Here is a 20,087-nt window from a genome sequence, read left to right as displayed (position 1 = left end):
TTTCGAAAGGCAGCATCCTACTCCACTAATGATGACTCTGCCACACATGATACTTTTGCAAATGCTTCAAAGCATAATCCTTAGGCAACAGCTCCACGTGTGATGACTGATCGTGAGCTGCTTCTAAGGCTTCATCAAAAGGTTGACAGAAATCACAAGTGGGTCAAGCGTCAGTTTGGTGCTATTCTTCACTACATGACAGTCACTCAAAATACTGTGAAGAAGAATCACTATTATCTGCATCAAGTCTTCGACCGCACCTGGGCTATTCTTTCACATGTCTACACAGATGATGAACTCAACAAGATGGACTTCCAACAGGACTTTGACAGGTCTCAACCACCATCGAAGAAATTCAAGAAGGTCAAAGTTCATCCGCTGGTCGTCAGTTCATATTCTTCATCATGCAAGACAGACGAAGCTGAAGATTTGGACGACACTGCAGCAGGCCCTACTACAACAGACAACCCCAACAACACTGGCGCTCCTCCATCGACATCTTGAAGAAATTTGTCAGGGGCGTTAGTCCTCACTTTTCGTCCCTTTTCGTCATTTGATGACAAAGGGGGAGAAATTTGAGTTAGTCTTCACACGGGTCTATATATGGGCGTTTTTTTTGCTAAGTTGCAACTCTCGCTCTTCTGAAGTATTTGTTGGTTCGCGTTGTAAACTTAAGTCCGATGGTGACCTGACACTTTTGCTCTGTTTTTCTGCATGATATTTCCTCATGTATGTTAATGCATGCATGCTGAATTACATCAGTGACCATATTTCATCATGCATTTCAAATTCTTCATTCGATATGTTAAATGCGTGTATGAATTACAAGATATAGGGGGAGATCTCCATGATATAACTCTACAATGTGCATTGCTTTTTGAAAGCAAATACCTCACATATGCACAACTTCATGGGGAGTTCTTCTATATCTTGCAATCAAATTCATCAATATTGAGCACTTACAATTGATATGTCTATCCCCATTGAAAATTTGACCTATTTGTCATCAATCACCAAAAAGGGGGAGATTGTAAGTGCATCTAGTGCCCCTTAGTGATTTTGGTGTATTGAAGACTTATAAGTTAAGGGACTAATATGTTTGTGAGTGTACACAGGATCTATAAGTCGATGAGGAGTTTGATATTTGCGATGAAAGACGACCCCTAAAAATGCATGCCTTCAGCTGAAGACTTTGGTTCTCCTGAAGATTTTGAAAGTGAAGAAATTGGTGTGACCTTGAAGACTTGGATATTCATGCGAGGATTATGAAGCATGAAGACTTTTGTTTTCGTAGTTTCATTTTATCTTTCTTCAGTCATGGGAAACACCGTACTATTAAAGGGGGTCGAGGTAATACTAAGGAATTCGATTTCCAAGTGATGCTCATCTCAAAATCCTACACCTACCCAATCCTTTTGAGTCAAGCCATTGGAAATCTCATATCAGTTCAGTCAATTTCTTCAGTGACAGAGACGAAAATCTTATGGTCTCTGAGGAATTTGTTCTAACTGAGGAGTTAGGAATTCGCCAGTGCGGATTGCCTACACAATGAGGAACATGATAGCCCTGAGGAATTCGAACCTCAACTATCCGACCATTGTTGTGCTACGCGCCAGCTGTCCCAAAATATCTATCCACCTAACGGTGATATCATTGAAGGGCATTTATGTTTTATCATGTCGGGCTGCTCCCTGGGCTATAAATAGCTACACCCTACAACCACTAGATGGTCGGCTGCTCCGAGAGAAACTAACACTTGTCATTGAGAGCATCCCATCCTCCGAGGACTTTGAGCGAAAATAATCAAGTGAGGAAAACCCAAAAACCCAAACCCAAACACCTACAAACCCAAAGTGATTGCGCATCATTGAAGAGATTGTTCTTGTGTGGAATCGATGCTTGTTACCTTTGAGGACTGTGTATCCTCCAGACGGTTAGGCGTCATGGCCTGAGTATCCAAGAGGAATTGTGGATCACCGAGTGACCAAGTCTGTGAAAGTTTCGAAGTCACCTGTGAAGACTTACCATGAGTTTTGGGCGACGTCTGTGTGACTTTAGCTCAAGGAGAATACGGTGAGGACTGTGTGTCATCGAGTTTAAATACTCAGTCGCTCCAACTAAACATACAACTGTCACAGCAGTTGGAACATGTCTACCAAATCATTGTCTTCACCAAGCCAACTGGTTCTATTTCTTCAATCCTTTCATTTCCTCATTCATGTGTTGATGAACCTGATCATTACTATTTGAAGACTTTGGCTGAAGACTTTCTCTATTTCCTCAATCCAATTTCTTCAGTCTCATAGTCTTCAGCCTGCTTATCCTGTTATCACGCTATCTGTACTCTGTGCTTGTTTTCACTTCATCATGATGACTATGTTGTTGCTCTGTTATGCTTATACCTGAGTACTTATTCCGCTGCTAGTGTGTCGTTGCTTAGGAATTTCTTCACCTAGAAATTCCTCAGTAAGGAATTTGTAAAAGTCGCCTATTCACCCCCCCTCTAGTCGATATAATGCACTTTCAGTCTTGTTCAATGTGTGCACCATAGGTATAATTAACCCCATCCAAAATCCAGCGTTCATATGATGTGCTATCTCTGTCAGATTATCAACAAAGTTTATGACATGCTTCAAGTCCTTCTAGTGATATTTGGTACGCTTAGTAACATACAGATCGTTCACTATGCATCCAACATATCCTGCTTAAAAGGTGGAAAGGTATTATTTATTCTGAACATGGCAGAAGAATATATAGTGTGCATAATTTGGTAAATATAATTTTTTATTGCCTAGGAACGGAGTTAGAAAATGAAATCACAATTGGTTGCTTAAATAGTGATCAATTAGTCAGAACAAATACCCCGATTTTGCTAACTAATATGACAGCATGGAGAAAGCTGAAAGGACACTAACCTTGGTCAGACTTTGATCGGCTCATGATGTTGGGGAAGTAAACATCCATGTTAGTTAGAGCAGGCTGTGGTGGATGCACTATGATTTTATTGCCAGCTTTCAGTTCACAACACTTAGACATTTTCTCCAAAGGTCCGCATTAAAATAGGAGTGACCATCTTTATCAAGTTTTATGCTAACCGTCATTGTATGTCCATGTTGCGTTGTCAATATGACATCCTGGGAGTCATCAACAAAGTAAAGCCCAAGATTTCCTTCTACTACTGTTCTTGCAAAGCAAGGGATGTACTGCTTGAAATGAAAATTAAGATCATAAAATAGATATATTGAAATAACAGAGAAAGATGGAAATGTGGGAGTAACTGATAGAACATATCAATATATAGATGAAAGCAAAGTACGAAAATATATAATTAAAAATAGATAATGTAACAAAGATTTGATGCAAATATATAGATAATGTAGCAACAGAAGGTATATGTTCACATATTTAGGCCATGCCGACCGTGGTAGGTTGAGATTAAACATACCAAGTGCTCCCTGAAGTCATCCAGAATGGTGAGATAGAACTTTGTTTCCGACTAGCCGCAACCACACTTGCCCAATTTGTGCTCGCATTGTGGACACATGAATGAAGACCCACGAATCAGCTAGAACAAAAATGATTCCACGGCGATTTCCGTCGATTGATTAACAGCGACGGACGGACTGCGATAAGAGATGAGTGAATGTTTTGCTAAGTTTATTACCTTCTCCATGAGAAAAATCACCAGGCCAATCCCGCCGAAATCCCCAGTCGACCAGAGTCTAGAATGTCGGTGCAGATAAGCGACGGAAAGCGGCAGGGGCGAAATCCTGTGCCGTTTGGAGCGCGACCTCCGCCTGCCGACAATAGCGCCGTCGAGCTTAGGGTGGCCGCCATGATAGAAGTTGATTAGGTGCAAAGTTGGGCAGGAGTCCGCGGCGAGTGGGTGGGGGCGAAGGGGACGAGGGACTTATTTTTCCTTTTGCATGTGTGAGTGAACACACACGGTTCATAGAGGCGACGGAGATGAATCGTGTGCGATAGTAAATCACAAGATTGAATGGGAATCCAAATTTCCTTTGTCCTTTGTCCATGAGTTTTTTTCTACGATGAACATAAACCCTGCTAATCACTGTGTTCAAATTTGGCACTTTTCCTGGTTCATTTACAATATTTAGGGGATTTTGTGCATTTTCTAGGCATTAATGCACATAATTTAAATTCAAACAATCAGAAAAGGTGCACGAGAACGGTCTAGAAAACCATGGTCGTGCTATTTAGTAATTTCTCATGCCTTTTACAAGGAATGGGCAGATATTTCAAGGAAATGTGTGGCCTCACCATGCCCTGGTAAAAAATTGAGAATGTTTGTCTTATGTTCTCATGCACGCCATTCATAAATTGAACCATCACCTAGGAAATTTCATGGTTTCGAGGGGAATCAGCAAGATTGAAGGGGCCGGGAATCCAAATTTCCTTCCTAGCTTGTCATTCAGTTTTTTACACAATCAACATACCCCCTCGAATGCAACGTGCTCAAATTTGGCATTTTTTCCGGGCTCATTTAACATATTAGGGGATTATGTTCATTTTCTAGGCATTAATCCACATAATTCAAATTCAAACAATTGGTGCTCGAAAAGGTGCACATGAATGGTCTGAAAAAACCATACTCGTGGTATTTAGTAAATTATCAATCCTTTTATAGGGAACGGGCAGAGATTTCAAGGGAATGTGTGGCAATAGTCAACCAAAACATGTCATTTACTGGGTTAGCAACTATAGAAAAATGAAATACGTGCTTGAAAAACATGACGCCTGGCATGGTGCCATCATGGTATGGCCTCACCGTGCCCTGGTTAAAAGCTGAGAAGGTTTGATTAATGGCGTCATGCATGCCCTTCACAAATCGAACCATCACTGAGGAAGTCCCATGCTTTTGAGAGGGAAATCACCAAGATTGAAGGGGAATCCAAATTTATGTCCTAGTTTGTCATTCAGTTTTTTCCAACGGTTAACGTACTGCCTCAGATGCAATGTGTTCAAATTTTACATTTTTCTGGGCTCATTTATCATATTTAGGGGATTATTTGCATTTTCTAGGCATTAATGCACATAATTCAAATTCGAACAATAGGAGCATGAAAAGGTGCACAAGAACGGTCTGGAAAACCATCCTCGTGCTATTTAGTACATTCTCATGCTTTTTGCAATTAACAGTTGTTTCCATTTTTAATCTGTCCCTTTGCTACCATGCTACTCCCCGCAATGAAGATATACTAGAGATGTTGCCCATTTGCTATTTTTGGTAGATGCTAACCCTGTTGTACTTAACATACCTATCCATGTACTTACGCAAGGCCATAACACGCGATGCTGTTGTTTGGTGTCGAGGTTAGATGCATCCCAAGTCTTACAGTATTTTACATCATTTGTGCAATTGTAGTTTGGCTTCCAACATTTACTTGCTTCTTGTAGGTACACATGTCGGGGGCACTGATCCACGCTTTGACCCGGAGGAAGAGCTCGCCTTCGCCGCCGCTGTCTTTGGGCGGGCTCTGGCCAAGATGAAGTACCCCAGCAACTACCTCTCAGGACTTACCAAGTATGAACTCACCAGTTCAATCTTACCAATACCAGTTGCAATTAATGGCTATGTTTTGTACAGTTGATGTCTTAAGAATCTTGTAGTAAACATGCCTAACATGTTTTAGCTATTTTCCCGACCTTTTTATAGACAACTAGGCCATTATCTGCTCTGGCAGCACCTGCCTTGTGATTTTTAACTCTGCCAATTGCATTTTTATCAGCACCGGTTTCAATGGCCATTAAGCCTATTGCAATTAACAGTTGTATCCATTTTTAAACACTTGTATTTCAATGGCTACAAACTTACAAAACATGAATTAGGATGTTATTAAGCTTGTTGCAATTAACAATTGTATCCATTTTTTAATCCGTCCATTTGCTACCGTGCTACTCTTTCACAATGAAGATATTACTACAGATGCTGCCGTTTTATTACCATTTGCTATTTTTGGTGGATGTTAACCCTGTTGTAGTTAACATTGGCTTCCCATGTACTTACACAGGGCTACAATGGGTGATGCTGTTGTTTGCCATTGAGGTTAGCTACATCCCATGCCTTATACACCATCTGTTCCTAAATTTAAGTATTTTTAGAGATTCCAATATAGACTACATAAGGAGCAAAATGAGTGAATCTAGATTCTAATCTAAACTATATCTATAATTCTATATACATCCGTATGTAGTACATATTGAAACTCTAAAAATACTTGTACTTAGGAATGTAGGTAGTTGTATTTTACATCATTTGTGCAATCTCATTTAGCTTCTAACATTTACTGGTTGCTTGTAGGTATGTATATGAGCAGTACTGATCCACGCTTTGATCCTTTTTGTGTATGGGGCAATGAGATATTCGTGAACAAGCGTCAAGTGAGGAAACTAAGAAAGATTGTTAGGCGAAAGAAACGGGTGATGGTAATTAAGCTCTTTATTTACACTTTGTCCAAGACATCAGTGTACTTTAGGATAGTAAGTAATTTGTTGCCTTTTCTCCCTGCCCACAACAAGTTAATCTATTAGACCTCGTGATCTGATATTTTTATCTTTTCAGTGGTTTCCAAAGCTATTTACTGATGATTACCTTGCAAACTACATGACTGGAGTGGAGGCAACTAAGTTTAAAGTATATAATTCATGCTACCATGATAATGCTCTAGAAGTCTTCCTAAAGGCGGTGAAGGATGAACGGGCGATCGTCACAAGGGGTTGGACAAAAGTTGTTTGTTCCTATGGCATACAGGAAGGCACATTATGGGCATTCCGCTTCTTCAACAACATCAGTAGTCAAACTGATTTACACTTGTCTCTTCACCTTTATCGCCTGTAAATATTGTGGTTCATCATAGTTAATTGATGTCTAATCCTGTAATTACTAAACATATTGTACTGACAATTTTATTTAAGGATTCATTGTTGAACCATTGTGCTGAGAGTTTGAATTGCACGTTCCACATTTCAAAATTTAAAATTCGAATAATAAATTACAGCCAAAAAATGTACAGGAGCGAATAAAATAATGTGCACACGATTAGAAAGAAAATAGTGTGTGCGATGAAAAAATAAAACAGATGGTTCTTTGACGTGAAACGTTTGCGATGCCCGTCAGACGCACACACGGTTTCGTCTCATAAGCGTGTGCGATTCATGGCAATACGGCAAACGTTTCAAACCGGTGTGTGTGTGTGATAGGAATACCAATCGCACACAGTTATGAAAATGTACACGTTGGCGTTAGTAGAGGCACCACACACATTTTACATTCTTGAACCGTGTGTGATAACGTACCTATCACAAACATATTGGCAGATTAAATGTTGATGTCCACCTTTTTCACACGGCTATAGCGGCCTAATCGTTTGGGATGTCTCTCTGATCAGAAAAGTAATGTCGAGATGTAACGTGTGGGACTGGTGCGGCTTCTCATACGTTTGTTCTATGGGGATCGTCAGTAGCCGCTCGCCCATCCCCGACGGTTTCTGGGTCGTGTGGAAAGGACCCCCTATCGCCCACACTCACTAGGCGACGGTTCCAAATGCCCCCGCAGAAAGGGGTTAAAAACCGTTTGTATAGCACCTCGTTGTACCAGTGTGTTGACCACATTTATCACTGATGAAAAATGGAAATTTGATAAGGCCAGACAAGTGAAGAAATCTCAGTACAAGAAGGAGCGATTTTTTAAGAAGAATGTTGTCAACATGTCTCCTGAAGAACTTGTGACTCTTCAGACTGAGATCAGAGTTCTCAATGATGAATTTGACTCATACCGTGCAGATTGGCTAGGCGCCAAGGTTAGATTCGTCAGACTGGCGAAAGGCTTCAAGACCAACGTTGCTGCTGAAGCGCAACAAGAAATTCCTCTGGGTGAAGCATCTGCTCAGTCCACTGAAGAACATGCCAGCACTGCTGATGAAAATCAGGTTGTTGATGATACTAAGAGTGCCAAGGCTTCTGAAGAAATTCCAGTTCTTCATGAAACTGCCAGGGCAACCATCAATGTTGCACCTGAAGATCAACCCAGGCCAGCTGAAGAATCTGCTGTTGTGCGTGAAGAAACTGAACCTGCCAGGGCAACTGCATCAGTTGCGCCTAAAGAAGTTGTGCCTCTTGATAACCCACAAGTATAGGGGATCAATTGTAGCCTCTTTCGATAAGTAAGAGTGCCGAACCCGGCGAGGAGCTAAAGGTAGAACAAATATTCCCTCAAGTTCTATCGACCACCAATACAACTCTACGCACGCTTGATGTTCGCTTTACCTAGAACAAGTATGAAACTAGAAGTACTTTGCAGGTGTGATAGGATAGGTTTGCAAGATAATAAAGAGCACATAAATAAAAAGTCGGGGTTGTTTAGATGAAGACACAACTAAGTTAGTTTTAGTAGAGAGCTTTTTGTGACGAGAAAGTTATTTGTCCCTAGGCAATCGATAACTAGACCGGTAATCACTATTGCAATTTTATTTGACGGAGAGGCATAAGCTAACATACTTTCTCTTCTTGGATCATGTGCACTTATGATTGGAACTCTAGCAAGCATCCGCAACTACTAAAGATCATTAAGGTAAAACCCAACCATAGCACTAAAGTATCAAGTCCTGTTTATTCCCATACGCCATGACCCACTTATCTGTGTTTGTTTTTCAGTCACTCACGCAACGCAGACAATAAGCAAATTATAAACATATTGCAACACCCTACAGTGGGAATCCCTCATGCTTGCGCGACACGGAGAGCACCATAGGACAGCACCAATAATAAAACATGCAACTCAAACAAATCACGATCATCGATTAACCCATAGGACAAAAGAGATCTACTTAAACATCATACGATAGCCATACATCATTGGGAAATAATATATAGCATTGAGCACCATGTTTAAGTAGAGATTACAGTGGGTAAAAGAGGGGTTACACCGCTGCATGGAGGGGGGAAGAGTTGGTGATGAGGGCAGTGAAGTTGTTGGTGTAGATTGCGATGATGATGATGGCCCCGGCGGTGTTCCTGCGCCATCGGAAGCGAGGGGGAGAGAGCCCCCTGCTTCTTCTTCTTCTTCCTTGGCCTTCTCCCTAGGTGGGAGAAGGGTTCTCCCTCTGGTCCTTGGTCTCCATGGCATGGGTGGGGCGAGAGCCCCTCCGAGATTGGATCTGTCTCTCTGTCTGTTGTGGAATTGTCACGTCAGATGTCCTAGTGAAAGGACTTAGTCGTGGAGCCATCGCAACTAGGTAGCTTAAAGGGGTTGATCAGGACAAAGGACGCGGGGTTTATACTGGTTCGGCCCCTTACGGCGAAGGTAAAAGCCTACAATCCAATTTTGATTGGGATTGCTTATGTCTCGATTACCAGGGAGCAAAATTGCTTGACCTGGCTCTCAATCTGATGTTACTTGCCTTGAACCGCCACCAGGTCATCCCTTTATATACAGGTAAATGATAAAAAAAAGATAATTTTTGATGTGGAATGCTACCTAGCATAATATTGATCATGTAATCTAATCATGGCATGAATATTAAGACATGAGTGATTCAAAGCAATAGTCTATCATTTGACATTAAGGCAATAATATTTCAAGCATACTAACAAAGCAATCATGTCTTTTCAAAACAACATGGCCAAAGGAAGTTATCCCTATAATATCATATAGTCTGGCTATGCTCCATCTTCACCACACAAAGTATTCAAATCATGCACAACCCCGGTTTTAGCCAAGCAATTGTTTCATACTTTAGTATGCTCAAACTTTTTCAACTTTCACGCAATACATGAGCGTGAGCCATGGATATAGCACTATAGGTGGAATAGAATATGATGGTGGAGGTTATGTGGAGAAGACAAAAAGGAGAAAGTCTCACATCGACGCGGCTAATCAACGGGCTATGGATATGCCCATTAATTGATGTCAATGTGAAGAGTAGGGATCGCCATGCAACGGATACACTAAGAGCTATAAGTGTATGAAAGCTCAAACTAGAAACTAAGTGGGTGTGCATCCAACTTGCTTGCTCATGAAGACCTCGGGCGTTTGAGGAAGCCCATCGTCAGAATATACAAGCCAAGTTCTATAATGAAAATTCCCACTAGTATATGAAAGTGACAATATAGGAGACTCTCTATATGAAGAACATGGTACTACTCTGAAGCACAAGTGTGGTAAAAGGATAGCAACATTGCCCCTTCTCTCTTTTTCTCTAATTTTTTATTTTCTCTTTTTTATTTTTTTATTTTTTTGGGCTTCTTTGGCCTTTTTTTATTTGGGCCTCTTTGGCCTCTTTTATTTTTCATAAAGTCCAGAGACTCATCCCAACTTATGAGGGAATCATTGATTCCATCATCCTTTCCTCACATGGGACAATGCTCTAATAATGGATCATCACACTTTATTTACTTACAACTCAATATTACAACTCGATATCTAGAACAAAGATATGACTCTATATGAATGCCTCCAGCGGTGTACCGGGATGTGCAATGATCTAGCGTAGCAACGACATCAATAAACGGACAAGCCATGAAAACATCATGCTAGCTATCTTACGATCATGCAAAGCAATATGACAATGAATGCTCAAGTCATGTATATGATGATGATGGAAGTTGCATGGCAATATATCTCGGAATGGCTATGGAAATGCCATAATAGGTAGGTATGGTGGCTGTTTGAGGAAGATATAAGGAGGCTTATGTGTGACAGAGCGTATCATATCATGGGGTTTGGGTGCACCGGCAAAGTTTGCACCGACTCTAGAGGTGAGAAAGGGCAATGCACAGTACCGAAGAGGCTAGCAATGATGGAGGGTGAGAGTGCGCATAATCCATGGACTCAACATTAGTCATAAATAACTCACATACTTATTGTAAAAAATTATTAGCCATCGAAACATAGTATTACACGCATGCTCCTAGGGAAAGGGTTGGTAGGAGTTAACCATCGCGCGATCCCGACCTCCACACAAAGGATGACAATCAAAAAAATAAATCATGCTCCGACTTCATCACATAACGGTTCACCATACGTGCATGCTTTGGGAATCACAAACCTCAACACAAGTATTTCTACTAATCCACAATTACTCACTAGCATGACTCTAATATCACCACCTTTATATTGCAAAACTATTTCAAGGAATCAAACATATCATATTCAGTGATCTACAAGTTTATGTAGGATTTTATGACTAACCATGTGAATGACCAATTCCTGTCAACTCTCTAAATAGATATAAGTGAAGCAAGAGAGTTTAATTATTTCTACAAAAGATATTCCCATGCTCTAACAAATATAAGTGAAGCAAAAAAGCATTCTACAAATGGCGGTTTTCTATGTGAAGAGAAACAAGCAACCCAAACTTCAAATGATATAAGTGAAGCACATGAAGCATTCTATAAAGCCATACTCAAAAGATTTAAGTGAAGTGCAATGAGCATTCTATAAATCAACCATGGATTATCTCATACCAGCATGGTGCATGAAGTAAACGTGAAAACTAAATGCAAAAGACGCTCCAAGATTTGCACATATCGCATGAACAAAACGAATCCGAAAACATACCGATACTTGTTGAAGAAAGATGGGATGCCTTCCGGGGCATCCCAAAGCTTAGACACTTGAGTCTCCTTGAATATTTACTTGTGGTGCCATGGGAATCCCCAAGCTTGAGCTCTTTCCTCTCCTCCTTTTCCTCATTTCAAGACCTCCTCGATCTTCGAACACTTCATCCACACAAAACTTCAACAGAAAGCTCGGTAAGATCTGTTAGTATAATAAAACAAATAACTAATCTAAGTACTATTGCAAACCAATTCATATTTGTTTTTGCATTTTAACTACTTTAATATAACTGTTCCATGGCTTAATCCAATGATAGAAATTGATAGTTTCATCAAAACAAGCAAACTATGCATCAAAAACAGAATCTATCTTAAACATGACAGTCTGTAGTAATATGAAAATTCACCATACTTATGGTACAGAAAAAAATCTGCTATAATTAGGAAAAATAAATAATTTGTGTAGCAAGACATTGCAAAAAGTTTCAGAACCGTTTGACGTTCCAGTAAAAAAATGTAAAATCGCGCACTACAGCCAAAGTTTTTGTCCTGCACCGCACAAACAAACAAGCATTGTAAACATCCTAAAGGCAAACATCCTAAAGGCAAACCTTGGCACATTATTTTTATAATACAATGGAATTGTACAAGGGGATAATTTTTGTTGTTGAAAATTTTATGTAATCAAGATTCGCAAAGTTTCCGTGAGCATGAACAAAGTTCAAGGAGCTCCCCCACTTCAACAATGCTTGTCTTTCTTACTTTCACTGTCCTTTTTGAAAAGTTTTGGGTTCCCCTCTTTATTTTTTTGTTTTTATACTATATAAAAGCACTGAACATAAATAAATGACTCTCTAAAACTTCCGGGTTGTCTCCCTGGCAGCGCTTTCTTTAAAGCCATTAAGCTAGGCATATAGTGCTCAAGTGATGAATCCACCTAGATCCCAAGGTATATCAAAGCCAATTTTAATTAACAATGATTTGTAATTTAGTATTGAGTAGAAAGTAACATATATCAAGCAACAACGAAGTCTAACTCTCTTCCTATGCATCGGCATGTCATAAAAGAACATTTCATGCACACCAAGTAAAGGCCAATTGATAGTATAAGCAGTTTCTTGCAATTTTATCATATTGGAAACATAGAGAGGTGGAGATATAGTTCCTCTCTCATAATAATTGCAAGTAGGAGCAGCAAGCACATGCATATTATATCTATCTATATCATCATGTGTAGTAGTAAAATGCAACCCATCAATACAATCCTTAATAAGGGCAAACTTCTTCGATATAGTGTAGTAGGGAGAATTCGAAAAATAATAGGACTATCATGCGTGGGTGCAATAGCAACAATTTCATGTTTAACATAAGGAACTATAGCAAGTTCATCTCCATAAGCATAATTCATATTGGCATCTTGGCCACAAGCATAGCAAGCATCATCAAAAAGGGATATTTCAAAAGAATCAACGAGATCATAACAATCATCATAGCAATTATCCTTCGGTAAGCACGAAGGGAAATTAAACAATGTATGAGTTGAAGAGTTACCCTCATTAGAAGGTGGGCACGGATAGCTAATCCGCTCTTCCTCCTTTTGTTCTTCGCTCTCCTCATCATCTTTTTCATCCAATGAGCTCACAGTTTCATGAATTTCTTCTTCCATAGACTCCTGCAAAATATTAGTCTCTTCTTGGACAGCGGAGGATTCCTAAATATATGGTTTAACATAGGCATTAGAAGCATAATTATCATAACAATATTTAAGTATGGAAAAATTTTCAGATTTGTAGAGAGTAGCATCATACTTTTCAATCAAAGAAGCAATTTCATAAGCACCCTTAAAAGCAACAAATTCTTCAATTTGTTGAACATCATAGTAATTATAAACACCCTTGGCATACGAAGATGCGATTCCATTATCACTAAACTCACATTGGTAGGGAAGGTGTTTCTTAGGGTTTTCAGAACAACAAGTAACATCATATATTTCACATAACTTCCAAGCATGACATTGCAAACGATGAATTTGATCTAGTAAAAGTTTCCCCTTTTGAGATAAGTGGTGTCGCACATAACAAGCATGATCATTTAAATATTTGCCCTCAACTAAGCTAGTTGGGGTTTCAGCACGAGCACAAAGGGATCAAAGATGATCCAAGTAAAAAAGCTTCAGGAGTGTGATAGATTTTCAGTGGTTCTTCAACCATTCGGGTAGTAGGTACAACTAATTTTTTTGGTATTTTTCATTTCCTACCCATAACTAAAGATAGAAAACTACTAAGAACAGCAAATAAAAATTACTTAGTGATAAAGTAGACAAACACACACGAGAATATTCACCCCACGCTATGACTCCCCGGCAACGCGCTAGAAAAAGGTCTTGATAACCCACAAGTATAGGGGATCAATTGTAGACTCTTTCGATAAGTAAGAGTGTCGAACCCAACAAGGAGCTAAAGGTAGAACAAATATTCCCTCAAGTTATATCGACCACCGATACAACTCTACGCGCGCTTGACGTTCGCTTTACCTAGAACAAGTATGAAACTAGAAGTACTTTGCAGGTGTGATAGGATAGGTTTACAAGATAATAAAGAGCACGTAAATAAAAAGTAGGGGCTGTTTAGATGAAGACACAACTAAGTTAGTTTTAGTACAGAGCTTTTTGTCACGAGAAAGTTATTTGTCCCTAGGCAATTGATAACTAGACCTCTAATCACTATTGCATTTTTTTAGGGAGAGGCATAAGCTAACATACTTTCTCTTCTTGGATCATATACACTTATGATTGGAACTCTAGCAAGAATCCTCAACTACTAAAGATCATTAAGGTAAAAGCCAACCATAGCATTAAAGTATCAAGTCCTCTTTATTCCCATACGCCATGACCTACTTATCCATGCTTGTGTTTTAGTCACTCACGCAATGCAGACAATAAGCAAAGCATGAACATATTGCAACACCCTACAGCGGAAATCCCTGATTCTTGCGTGACATGGAGAGCACCATAGGACAGCACCAATAATAAAACATGCAACTCAAACCAATCACGATCATCAATTAACCCATTGGACAAAATGGATCTACTCAAACATCATACGATAGGCATACATCATTGGGAAATAATATATAGCGTTGAGCACCATGTTTAAGTAGAGATTACAGTGGGTAAAAGAGGGGTTACACCGCTGCATGGAGGGGGGAAGAGTTGGTGATGAGGGCAGTGAAGTTGTTGGTGTAGATTGTGGTGATGATGATGGCCCCGGCGGCGTTCCGGCGCCACCGGAAGCAAGGGGGAGAGAGCCCCCCTCCTTCTTCTTCCTTGGCCTTCTCCCTAGGTAGGAGAAGGGTTCTCCCTCTGGTCCTTGGTCTCCATGGCATGGGTGGGGCGATAGCCCCTCCGAGATTGGATCTGTCTCTCTGTCTGTTGTGGAATTGTCACGTCAGATGTCCTAGTGAAAGGACTTAGCCATGGAGCCATCGCAACTAGGAATCTTAAAGGGGTTGATCAGGACAAAGGACGCGGGGTTTATACTGGTTCGTCCCCTTACGGTGAAGGTAAAAGCCTACAATCCAATTTTGATTGGGATTGCTTATGTCTCGATTACCAGGGAGCAAAATTTCTTGACCTAGCTCTCAATCTTATGTTACTTGCCTTGAACCGCCACCAGGCCATCCCTTTATATACAGAGGTCAACGCCCAGCGGCTCACAGAGTCCCGACCGGCTCATAAATAGTGTCCGGCTCGGTCTCTAACTATTCTTGTCTTACAATACAAGTTATGTTCATATGGTGGTTTATCTCTATGGGCCTTAAGTCGCCTCTGGGCTTTGGGCCCTTAACTGAACCGTCATCTTCAAGCTTTGTCTTGGGCTTCAAGAGTAATCATAGGTATAACCCGGCCCCTCCTGGGCGGGTCATACCTAATAGTTATATCCCCAACATTAGGCCCCAGATTGATTTAAACTGGTTCATGTCAATCTTCAACACTTAAGAAAAATCTTCTGCTCTTTGCTTATAAAATTTTTGTAACCCGTCGTGACGTCATCCTTTGGATTTGTCGTAACCCGCCATGACGTCATCTGCCATTAATGCACGTTTTTGTCCAACATATCTCAACGGATCCTTACCTTAATGACCATCTCGAGAATCGAGGCATCCTTGTAGTTGGATAACTATGTTTTCGGCCTCCTCGTTTTTCGCGCCCACTTATCAGTCTTTCCTTATAAATAGGCACGACCAGGTCTTTCCTCATTCTCCCCTTTCCTCATCTTCTTCCTCTCGCAACCCTACTGCCGCTCGAGCTCCACCGCCGCCACTGCAGAGCACCTTGTCTTCCTCAACCTCGGCCGCTGCATCAACCTGAATCGAACCAGAGAACGGCGGCGACCCTCCGCAGTAGATCTGCAGCTGTAAGTCTTCGCCTTTCCACGCCTCATATCCGCATTAGGGTTTGCGAGTTCCTATGTGTTCTTTGTTGTTCCTCATGGTTTCTTCGTATTTCCTCCACCGCGGTCTCTTTTGATCCAAAACAAATATAGAACTCATGCGGTAGTCGTTTTGCGTCCATTTTTTATACTAGCAGATCCCTTTTTTCTGTAAATAAATCTCATTTGGACTCACGAACTCATCTGTACTAGCTTTTTTGGTCTAGAATATTTTATTTTCCTAAACAACCATCGATCCAAAATAATAGCTGCAGCCTATGAAACTTGTTCGTGTAACACTTAGGCAAAAACTATATTTTGTTGGATCCTCCTAGCCATGGTGACTCTTATCACCAGTTTATAATTGCAATGCTCAATTGATAACCTTAACCACTCATGGCGGTTTAAATAATATGGTTGCTCATCACGCTCATGGCGGCTTAAATAACTTGACATAATTAGTCATATACCATTAGGCCCCTTTATATGCCGCCATCTTGAATATGTACTATAATGTTTCCCTCCGGCTTAAATTTGAACCGGAAATTTTACTCTTTCTTAGGCTTCTGTCACAATGCCGCCCAAACAACCCACTTCATGCAATTGGGTCAAATCCATCATCACAGATAGTACGCTTGATGATTTTGTGAAGACTGGCTATCTGCCAAAGAAGGAAGCTATGTCATATCGTGCTCCTGATCCGACGGAGGAAATTCCTCAGCCCAAAGAGGGGGAGGTCGTCATCTTCACTGACCATATGAACCGGGGTTTTCACCACCCGGCTCAAAATTCTTCAGGGACGTCCTGCACTTCTTTGACCTCCGTCCTCAAGACATCAGACCAAATTCTGTGTCTAATATTTGCAATTTTCAAGTCTTCAGTGAGGTATATCTTGGAGAAGAACCCAGCTTGCTACTCTTTAGAGAGTTATTCTACTTGAACCGCCAGAATGAATGTGTCAATGGACCTAGCTTGGAACTTGGCGGGGTCTCAATCCAACGTTGGAGAGACGCCATTTTTCCTTATGCCAATCCACCAAGTCATCCCAAAGACTGGAACCAGACATGGTTCTCTTGCCAAGAGACCTCTCCGGCAGATGAGAACCCTCTGCCCAGCTTTCGTGCTCTGCGTCTTGAGTCCAATCATCCACTTCCTAATAAGATAACAGCCGCCGAACACAAGACGCTCGCCCACACCCTGGTTAAAATCAAGGCTCTTTTGGGGAATGGGCTAAATGGTATTGACTTGTCCGGGTTTGGCTCGCCTGGCGGATCATTCCATTGAGCCGCCGTCCCGGTATGATGTGCACCTATACGGGCAAGAAGGATGACCCTCTACAGCACAGCTCGGACGATTTACCTGACCACGTCATTGATGACATGACAAAGCCTCTCCTGAATGAAAGCTTAGCAGATTGCGGCAAGGTGGGCTTAAGCCCCTTCTGCGATGCTAACCCGGCTCCAGCGGTAAGCCGCCAACCTGAATAAATTACCTTCATCCTTTGATGTTTTGTCTGTACTCACACCTTTGCTGATTTTCACAGGCTGATGATAAATTGTGGAAGGCTAAATATGATCATGAGGCTGCGAAGAAAGCCAGGAAGGCCAAGAGAGCCGCCAGGAAAGAAGCCGCCAAGAAGAAGGGAAAGAAGGCTAGCGCCTCTGACTTGCTTCGACTAGAAGATACTTCTGAGTCGGAGGTAGCCCTTGACTCTCTTGGCTCCTTTTTAACCATCTTATTGACACTGCTTATCATCAGGAGGACACGGGAACAAGTCATGGAAAGGATGAAGAGGTAACTATCATTTCCTCCGACTCAAAGCCTTTGCCAAGATAGAAAATCCAAAGAGTAACCCGGAAAGTAAGATTTTCACATCCCTTAGCTTATCAAGATCCTCAATTTCTTTTGAAGCGACAGATTAATGAGAGCCGGAGGCAGACCCGGACCAGCAAGGATGCGGAACTCTCCTCCGGCTTACCGAATACACCAAGGAAGCGCCGGAACAAGGTCACCTTTGATTTATATCCGTTTTATCCTTTGGCAGGTCTCACTCGTCAACCAGTCAATTCTTCTGACTCGAATTATCAGGAAACTTCACCTTCCTCCAACGACTCAATGCAGTCCAATTCGCCGGCTTTCAAGACCGCTCCAGGGTAATGATAACTTGTTTATCCTATGTTCATTTCAATTCCTTATATTTGCACTGACCTTTTGATCTTATGCAGCGGAAAAGCAAAGCCGAGCAAAAATGTGAAGAAGAGCAAGCCGGCCGAAGAACCGATCTTCAAAGATCCGGAACTTGGAACGGCCACGCCTGAGGCCTCTACTCACTGAGCCAGCTCATGACATGCCAACACCAATTGCTAACCTGCCTGCCGAGCGAGCCGCCGATGGCTCTGAAAACCCGGAAGTCTCTAGCCCGGCCAGGACAGACAATCCTCAAGACACTGATGTCGAGATCACCAAGATCGGCTACATTGAGCTGGCCAAATGTGCTGGCCAAATGTTCTACCAAAGAAGATCACCTGGAACGCCGCAAGGTCAGGTTTGATGTTGCTGAGTATACTCACATGAGTATTCGATAAGTTTTTTCTGGCTATCTGAGCCAAGTACACAACAGCTCTGACATCGAAATTGATATGGTGAAGCAGATGCACCAGAAGTTTGTGATACAATCTCTTCTCTGTACTGAATTATCCTTACTATGCCAGCCCCCAAGTCTATTGCTTATGATGAATATGATGTAGACTTAAAAACAAACTTATGAACATTAGTGATATATTTGGACAAAACATGTAAAAAATCCGGCTTACTCCGTAGTCCCCAAGGGCCAGTTTAAGCAGCATGTTTGAGCCGGTCCTTGACATGATTGTATAGAATAAAAAACTTGTAAAATGTTAACAGCAATATGCATTAGCCCCCAAGTGCCAAGTACTCTTGATTACAAAGTGCTTGGGACTTACTCTCATGAACTGCCACTTAGGTAAAATTCTTCGGTAGACATTAGCCCCCAAGTGCCAAGTGTTGTTGCTTGCAAAAGACTTGGGACTTAATATTGTATGATAACAACCATGATTTTGACCCGGTATTTGTACAGGCCACCACTAATCAACTTCAATTAGAAGTATCTGACTTGAAGAACTGCCTGGAAGCACAAGAGACAGAAACCCAAAGAGCCAACTCAAAGTTTGAATTCAGTGTATCTGAACAAGAGAAACTGAAAAAAGACTTTGAAATGGAGAAAAAGGCCTGGGTTGAAGAAAAGATCTCTTTGACCAGTCAAGCTGATAAAGCAGAGGTGGCTCTTGAAGAGGCGACCGTCGAATTATCCGGCTTAAAACGCCATGTCTCTCAGATGGTCTTAGCAATCTTTCGTAAGTCGCCCTGCAAGTGTCAAATATTTGAATCTTTCTAGTGATCATATAAATTGTCATTAACTCACCTGACATTGCTATGTAGGCCCCAGGAGTTCAGATCTTAACCAAGACATGCTGATAAAGCTAAAGGCGGTTTACACGTTGGTGGAACAACTCTACACCGGGTCTCAGCGTGCTTTAGCCATAGTGGCCTTGTCAAATGAAGTGCCCACACTCCTGGTGGATGTGCTAAGGAAACTCTATGTGCTGCCCCAGCGATTCAATGAACTAAGGTGATCGTCTGCAAGAGCCGGAGCCGTGGCCGCTTTAAGCCGGGCCAAAGCTTGGCTTCCAGAATTAGACCCGGCCGACATCGCCATTGGGTATCTAAGCCTTAAGGAGGATGGCTCACCATTTGAACAGGAGGACTTCGTCACTTGTGTGAAGGAAATACGCCCTGTGGCTACACTGATTGCTGATGAGGCGGATCTCACTAGGTACCAGCCAGGTTATGACGCGGAGAACCGGAGGATTCCAACGCCACATTATGAAGTGACCAGCTTGATCCCACCAATACGTAAGCATACCTTCGCCCCTGACGTTGACCCGGACGGATTAATTGATGATGAAGCTGAATTTGAAGCTTTGAATGGCATTGACTGGTCATCATCAACTTTCCAGGATAGGGAACTCGGCGAAGAAGTGGAGAGGGCTGACCCGGAAG

Source organism: Triticum dicoccoides, chromosome 6B (assembly GCF_002162155.2).
Source record: "Triticum dicoccoides isolate Atlit2015 ecotype Zavitan chromosome 6B, WEW_v2.0, whole genome shotgun sequence".
In the NCBI taxonomy this organism is placed as follows: domain Eukaryota; kingdom Viridiplantae; phylum Streptophyta; class Magnoliopsida; order Poales; family Poaceae; genus Triticum; species Triticum dicoccoides.
The sequence above is the reverse complement of the archived record's forward strand: the minus strand, read 5'-3'. Positions refer to the sequence as shown.